Source organism: Phoca vitulina, unplaced genomic scaffold, assembly GCF_004348235.1.
Source record: "Phoca vitulina isolate PV1807 unplaced genomic scaffold, GSC_HSeal_1.0 scaffold37, whole genome shotgun sequence".
Lineage (NCBI taxonomy): Eukaryota > Metazoa > Chordata > Mammalia > Carnivora > Phocidae > Phoca > Phoca vitulina.
In genome coordinates this window covers 20,141,694-20,150,407 of record NW_022589740.1, presented here as the reverse complement: position 1 = coordinate 20,150,407, position 8,714 = coordinate 20,141,694, and the positions used below count along the sequence as shown (strand labels likewise).

Below are 8,714 nucleotides of genomic sequence, written 5' to 3'. Positions count from 1 at the left end.
TGAAATAAATATGTTGAATTTATAGTACTTGTCCACTCGGTGAATATGGGCAGCTGGGGAAAGGAGGAAACCAAACACCTGTGGAAATTTTGAGCTGGGTTTAGCCATAGGGGTAGTGGTTATCCTGGCAGAAATAGAGATTGTGGAGAGGAACAGGAGATGTGATGCTTTCAGAGAGAAATTGGGATTGATGAATTTAAAGTGTCTATAAGACATTCAGGAAGAATCATCTTGCAGGCTTTTGGAATACAAGACTGTAGACTGGGAGGAAAGTCAGGGTTTGAGATACAGATTTGCATGTCACTGAAATACAAGTGGTAGGCCTATCATGTAATTAGATGAGATCGATAAAAGAACAAACAATGAAGAAAGACAAGGACTGATCCAGCTACACTTGCATCTAGAGCAGGGATTGGCAAATTATGGCCTATGGGCTAAGTCTGTCCTATTGCCTGTTTGTGTAAATAAAGTTTTATTGGAACATAGCCATGTTCATTCATTTGCATATTGCCAGTTACTGTTTTTGCTCTACAAAGTCAGAGTCCAGGAGTTATGACAGATACTATGTGGTCCTCAAAAAATAAAATATTTACCGTCTGACCCTTTACAGGAAATGTTGACTAACCTTTGATTTAGACAGTGGGGGAAGAATTAGAATCCAGAGAAAAACTGGTCAGATTTTAAAAAGAAAAGAAAGATGAGTCAAGGAAGGCAAAGAAGAGTTTCAAAAAGACTGAAGGAATCAGCAATATGAAATCCAGCAATAGCATTTTCCAAAAGATACACAGAGAAAATGATAGGTAATCCAAGAAATATTGATCTCATTAGTCCATCCCAGGCTGGGGTGGGCCTGGGATGACCAGAACCTTCACACTTCAAGTAGGGTTGCCAGATTTAGCAAATAATAATACATGACACCCAGTTAAACTTGAATTTCAGATTAAAACATTTTTTAATACAAGTAAGCTCCATATAATATTTGAGACATGGCTTTAAAAAAAAAAAAAAGTATTTCTTCTTTTCATGAAATCCAAATTTAACTAATTGTTCTGTATTTCTTCTGGCAAACTCAGCCATGAGCAGCCTCATCTGGGGCTTGCAGGGGACTGCCTGAGTGAGGAGGTCTGATGGCAAATCCAGTAGTCCACAGAAGCAGCAAGGGTGATGGGAAGAATTGGGCATTTGCTATTCCAACTGGGATACTCTGACTACTGCCAAGAAGGGGATTGCCACTGAGCAGCTACTAAAATTGCTAGATCCAGAGTTCCTGAAGGCACTTTTGTTTCATGAGTCTGAAGAGGGCACAGTAGGTCAGGGTCAGGGTTTTCTGACTAGCATAGCCCGGAGGGGCAGCCTTGAATCTCTGATTTCATATCCCATACCTTTGTCCATGGTGTAGCTGCTATTCACTTTTAGTAACATTGAATTAAGCCACATGATGACAGCTCTAGCAATATGTGCACAGTCTACAAATAAGAACTTCATCATTATTTTCAATGATTTAGTAAGAATTATTTGCAAAAATAAATGAGTGAGACTACATCAAACTGAAAAGCTTCTGCATAGCAAGGGGAACCGTCAACAAAATGAAAAGGCAACCTACTGAATGGGAGAAAAGTATTTGCAAATTTTATATCTGAGAAAGCATTGATTTTTAAAATATATAAATAATTTCTACAACTCAAAAAAAAAAAAAAAGAAAAAAAAATCAAGTTAAAAATGGATGGCTCTGAATAGACATGGCCAACAGGTATATGAAAAGGTGCAGTGCTCAACATCACTAATCATTAGGGAAATGCAAATCAAACCACAATGCCTGCTTCACTCCACCCTTGGGCCCACCACCTCCACTAGGAGAAACCACACTGCTCATCATGACTGGCTCTGGCATGTGCAAATCTGGCTTTGCTGGGAATGACTCCCCCACCCTCGTCCAGGACATGTTCTTGTCCACTGTCAGGCACCCCTGACACCAGGCGTCATTGTGGGCATGGGACAGAAGGACCACTTGGGTGATGAGGCCCAGAGCAAGAGTGGAATCCTAACTTTTAAGTACCCCATCAAGCATGGCATCATCATCAACTGAGAAAACATAGAGAAGATCTGGCACCACAACTTCTAGAACCCTGAGGAGCACCCTGTGCTGCTGACTGATGCCACCTTGAATGTCAAGGCCAACTGAGAGATGATTCAGATCACATTCCAGATCTTCCATACTTTGCTTAGGTGCATGACCATCAGGCTGTGTTGTTCCTATATGCCTCTGGCTGTACCACTGGTATTGTCATGAGTTATGGGGACCAAGTCACCCACACAGTACCCATCTATGAGGGCTACACTCTGCCCCATACCATCCTGTGTCAGGTCCTAGCTGGCTGAGACCTGAAAGACCATCTCATGAAGATTCTCATGGAGCATGACTGCAGCTTCACCACAGTGGCTGAGCAGGAAATCCTGTATGACATCATGGAGGTCTGCTATGTCTTGGAGCAGGAGCTGGGGCCACAGCTACATCCTCCTGCTCCCAGGAGATTAGTTATGAGCTGTAGTCAGGTGATCACCACCAGCCACAAGCAGTTCTGGTGTCCAGAGGCACTCTTCCAGTCCTTTTTCCTGGGTATGGAGTCCTGTGGCACCCATGGGACCACCTTCAACTCCCTTCAACTCCCATCATGAAGTGTGATGATGACACACTGTACTCTTTTTTTTTTTTTTTTAAAGATTTTATTTATTTAAGAGAGAGAGAGTGAGAGCACACAAGCAGGGGGAGTAGCAGACAGAGGGAGAAGCAGACTCCCCGCTGAGCAGGGAGCCTGATGCAGGATTCGATCCCAGGATCCTGAGATCTTGACCCGAGCTGAAGGCAGATGACCAACCAACTGAGCTACCCAGGTGCTCAACACACTATACTCTTACATGGTGGTGTCCAGTAGGACCACCATGTATCCTGGCTCACTGATGGAAACAGAAGGCGATCTGTTCCTGAGGAACTGTCAAATGACAAAGACAAAGAATAATACAATTTAATAACAAGGTTGATGTCCTTCATTCAAGGGAAAACAATCCACAGACTGGGGGAGTACATGCCTCACAAGCAGTGAAACACTCTTCCCAAGGGATTTGGGGCAAGAGCAAGTTTTATAGCACTTTCTTTCAGATAAACACCCAGGAGTTTGTAGGGCAGGGTGTTTATTAGGGATCCCCACCTCTGAAGAGAAAGGGGCAGGAGCAGGATTTGGCAGAGGACACTGGATTGTGAGGGGTTCAAAGTCTGGGCCAACCCCCTCCCCACCTTACCCCTATCTCCAGGCGGCTCTGGAAACTTCCTTCAAGCCCCCTCAGACTTGTTCCCTGTTGGGCCAATAGGCTGGGTCCTTATACTCCTGCCTTGATTGCTCATTAGATATGAGCTGCCCCAAGACAGATGTGTCCTTGTGCAAGGTGGGTCAGTCCCTGAGCAAGCCTTGCCATGAGGAGGGTTTGGAATGGTGCGTTCCCTGCCCGCCACAAATACTACACTTGAAACTCTCTATTTTATTTTTATTTTCAAATTATTTTGATATAAAGAAAATGTAATGAATTTTTTTCACCATAGCCATGCAGAGGCTCCCAAATCCCCTACAGTTTATCCAGTGTGCTGTTCAAACATAATCATTTTCAAGATGTGCCAGTGATATATATATATAGCACTGTGCTCTTCTGAAGTTGAGAAGAAAAGGCTTGAATCATCTTAATTTTTATCCTTTCAGTGTCTCGAAGGAGGTAGATATGGCTTGGAGTGCATACACTTGATCCCTGAGAAATATGAATATCAAAGGACCCTTGCTGTTTATTTTGGCAATGTTCTGATACTTAAAAGCCACCAGTGACACGTATATTCATGGCTTCCTCTTAATTTGGTGGTTCTTGGCAGTAGCAAAGAACATTAAAAACAGTTGAGCTTCATATGAAAGCGACAGGTTCCCAGCGTCATTCTTACTTGGCTGCACCTTTTACTGGGTTTGTGTAACTCTGACCTGCTACCATTCAAAGCATTTTTCTCCTCACCTGTGTTTTGGAATTTGATACCTGGATATTGAAAAGTCTCAGTTGTCTCAAGATCATAAATCATTATTTCTTAAACTTGGAAAAATATCAAAATTACTTGGAGTGGAGAAGACTTTTTAAAAGGGTTGGAACCTGTTTGAGAAGGTCATAAGTGAAAATCACAGAGCACCTACCCTCCCCACTGCCCCTCCTCTGCCTTCCCCTTCCGTCTCCTCCCCTCCCCGCCCAGATTTACTGAATCAAAATCTCCAGGATAAACCTGTTAGTTTACTGAATGCTCATGTTTGGAAAACACTGTGAAACAGTGTGGCATTTAAAGCCTTGTATGACTCATCCTATATTTCTGCCCTGATTTCCCACTGTTTACCTTCATGCATTACTGTGGCTAGCAAGCCAAGCTGCTCACCACACAGATCATTTGGGGGCTGAGCTGGGGCTTGGGCATACCTGACAGGTAGGAGGGAAGGCCTTCTCATTCTGGTCTTCCTCCCAGCCTCTCAGGCTCTGCAAAGTTCTCCACAGGGCAAGCTGATATTTCCATTTTAATAGGAGTCCCACCACTTGGGTGTTTCCAGGTGGGTATTGCTTTAAGGGTGTTTATTTTTATTTTTAATAAAGAATTTTATTTTATAGTCCTGAATTTGAGTACCGTTAACAAATCGATGCATGCCATTTTAATTGTTCTTTATCTGCTATTCTTAGCCCATTTCAGGACTTTGCTAACTTTTCAAGTTACTTGTATGCACCATCTTTCCCTGTATTTTCTGAAAATTGTGTTTATGTTCTCTTCTTATTTTTCCCCTAATACTTTATCCTGTTAACTTCTGTTAGGTCCTTTGTTTTTCACTTTGCCAGTTTTACCTTTTATCACTTGTATTAATAGCTCATTTTATTATTTATAATCCAAAACATCTTTTATTCCTAATTTCTAACTGAAATCTAGGTTTATTTTTATGAATTTATGTTGTCATTACTTTGAATTTTATTATTGATGTTAAAACATAATTTTTATTAAGGTCATTTTTTATATTCATGCTTTACATTTAAAAATATTTATTGTTTCTAGAGGCTTTCTCGCTTTATTTATATTTATTTTACATTTTAAAAGTATTGTTTTAAAGGTGTTATTATGTGGTTTTTTTTTGTTACGGTTGATTGCTTTTATTTTTTATTTTAGTTTTTTTTAAAGATTTTATTTATTTGACAGAGAGACACAGCAAGAGAGGGAACACAAGCAGGGGGAGTGGGAGAGGGAGAAGCAGGCTTCCTGCGGAGCAGGGAGCCCGACTCAGGGCTCCATCCCAGGACCCTGGGATCATGACCCAAGCGGAAGGCAGACACTTAATAACTGAGCCACCCAGGCGCCCCTAATGTTGATTGCTTTTAAACTTATGTCTTCACCTATTATATAATCTTTATTTTTATCTATTGCATACTTTCAATAACAACTTCTATTAGATTTTTGTTGTTGTTTTTGGATTTAGTTCTTGATTTCTTTATAGTAGCTGGCCAGAATAGACAGTGGAGGGAAGCTCATCACAACAGGTGAGACCAGATACTCTGTGATGGTCACTTTGATATTCATCCAATGTGTTGCAACATTCTTAAGGCACCCCCCCTTCCACACACTTAATCTGACATTGTGAGAAGGTATATGTGAGAAGCCTTCCAAAATCAATAATGATTTTATCTGGAGAAATGGCATACTTGTTCCATAAGAATATTATCTCTTTCTTTTGACATTGTACACTATTCAGTCCTAATATGCCCATTGTAAAATCCACGCTATAGCAGTTAAGGTTGTACTCTTCACTTTCTTTTTTCCTTTTTTTTTTTTTAAAGATTTTATTTATTTATTTGACAGAGAGAGACACAGCGAGAGAGGGAACACAAGCAGGGGGAGTGGGAGAGGGAGCAGCAGGCTTCCCGTGGAGCAGGGAGCCCGATATGGGGCTCGATATGGGGCTTGATCCCAGGACCCTGGGATCATGACCTGAGCCGAAGGCAGACGCTTAACGACTGAGCTACCCAGGCGCCCGTACTCTTCACTTTCTTTTGAGATAGTCTTGGGGATGCCTATTTGGCTGATTAAACCCTGAGTCCTACCCTAGTGTAGTAGACGACGAATCCACTTGTCAGGACTGGTTTAATACGTGCTATACTCTTGACTCTGGGTGAGGGTGATTTGTCAGGTCTCAGGGAGGCATGCCAAAGAGGCATGATGCCAAACACGTCCAGTGATTAAAGATTTGTTTTAACCAATGGTTACATTGTTTTAGAGCTGGCAAACATCTTGAAATGGGCCTAAGTTTCCTCTCTTGAAATGTTGTTACAAGTGTAAAAGTCCGAGCTTTTCTGATGGGTTTAATATCCAGTCTCTAGAGGGAGAAAATGCATTTTATTTAGGATTTGAGATATTTTTCCTCTCCTTAATTTTAAGCAACAAACAAAAAACCTTGAGGAGGTTGCGGTAGGTTAGCTGCCCAGTTCTCTGCGTCGTGTGAAGAGGACCTGTTTCTCTCAGTTCTGCTTCTATTAGCTTCAAGTTTGGTGTGATTCGCTTCTACATATTTATCTTTCTTATTGAGGCACCTGCTTTCTGCTTGGATATCAGTTTACATTTTCAAAATCTTCTTGAACTTCAGTTTACTCAAAGCAAAGTTAATTATTTCTAGGAACCTGTAGCCAAGATTGAAAATAAAATTGCTGGAGATCTATGTGGAGTGATTGAGAAATGTCATGATTGCTTTCTTGCAGACCAGGGGTCCGCAAACTTTCTCTGTAAAGTGTCAGATAGTAAACAGTTTAATTTTTGCCGGCTCTCAAGTCAGTTGCAACTATTTAAGTTTGCCCTTAAGGCAGAGAAGCAGCCATAGGCAGATAGTAAGTAAATGAATGGATATTTCTGTGTTCTAACATCACTTTATTTACAAAAATAGTCAGTGGGGTGGGTAGGTCCACTGGTTGGTTCTATTTTGCTTAGCCATAGTCCGCTGACCCTTGATGTAGACCATTTCTTTAGGGAAAGATACATCAACCTAATTTGAAACATTTGCACAAAGCTGGAGGATTAAGGGTGGCTACAAATTCTTGCTACTTCTGCCATTGAGAAGTGGGCACTCTTTCTCTTCTACTTGAATCTAGGCTGGCCTTGAGAACTTCCATGTGCACCACAATGAAGTGGAAGCAAAATTTTGTCTTCTGAAGCTAGTTCTTAAGAAGCTTTGCAGCTTCTCCCTGGGCTTCTGGGAACAGTCTGTGAGCCCCGAGGCACCATGTAAGAAGCCCAACCATGGTGACTCCATGACATATTCAAGGTTCATTTCCTTGTTTTGTTCAAGTCTCTGCTCAAAAATGGCCTCTGCAGAAGGATGTCTTTGACCAATTTATATCTAAAATGGCATGTCTTTCTCTACTCTCGTGTAGGGGAGGGGAAAAAAAAACTTTACCTCTGCTTCCCTCAGTTCTCCAGCTGAAGCCATGCAAATTAGACTGAGAAAAGACTGATTAATAGGAGGAAGGTGTGCAAACTTTATTTGATGTTAATTTTTTGAGAAGGAGGTCTTCCTAGAAAATAAATGAAGACCCAAAGAAGCAGCTGGGCCTGAGAGTTTATATACCATGTCTAACAAAGAGCAGTAGATTGTGGAGATGTGAAAAGACAAAGGAACAGGATTTTAGGCTTCCAAGTGTGACAAACTATGGGAAGGTACATATATGGGGCAAATTAATAGAAGCTAGGGGCCATTTTAGGAAGGTTTGTTTGTGCAGGTCCATCTTGGTGCCAAAGTTTTGTTTTCTTCTCAGCCATAAAACTTTCCCAGGAGAGGGAATTGGGGTGCCTAGGTGGCTCAGTCAGTTAAGCATCTGACTTCGGCTCAGGTCCCTGGGATCGAGCCCCGTATCAGGCTCCTCGCTCAGCAGGGAGTCAGCTTGTCCCTCTGCTCCTCCCCCAGCTCTCTCTCTTTCATAAATAAATAAATAAATATCTTAAAAAACAAAACAAAACAAAACAAAAAAACCCAAACTTTCCCAGGAGAGGGAGTTTATGGCAGTCTTCATTTCTCAGAAATTTCTGCTTTCAGTCCAATAAAGGAAGCTCCATGAAGGCTTCTTTCTTCATCTTTTGATCCTCATTGACTTCAGCTCAAAACAATCCATATGCAAAAGTGGCATATTTTAGGGTGGCTTATTCTGATCCCCTCCATGGCTTATCCCCTTTCTCTTTTTCCTGCTTTATATTTTTTCATAGTGTTACAGATTTGTTTATGTATTTATTTTTCTGTCTATTGTGAGTCTTCCATACTAAATTGTAAACATGAAAGCAGAGATTTTTTTTTTTTCTACTAGCCTGGCTCATGTGAGGTGTTCAATAAACTTTTTTTTTTTTTAATGAATGAACCTTATAATTTTTGTTTTATTAATTTCATATGTATTTATTCAAATTGCCTCTAGTATTTTAGAGAATGAGTTGACATATGAATAATAAATAAATAAAGTAACAGCTTTCATCCATTAAATATCTCTTCTTGATTGCAGACACTTCCAGAAGCTGGGAGTATTTTCCCTTATCTTCCCATCACCTCTGTTTCTGGACATCTAAATGCTTATCCCTAGAATAAATGCCACCTCTTCCTTGAAGTCTACCTTGTTTCTTCATTCCAATT

The 8,714-nt window shown here is 40.9% G+C and overlaps 1 pseudogene; it reads left to right on the top strand.

Annotated features, from left to right (window-relative positions):
- The first annotated feature begins 1,862 nt into the window (after positions 1-1,862).
- On the top strand, positions 1,863-4,702 carry LOC116646657 (annotated as a pseudogene).
- The last annotated feature ends 4,012 nt before the right edge of the window (positions 4,703-8,714 follow it).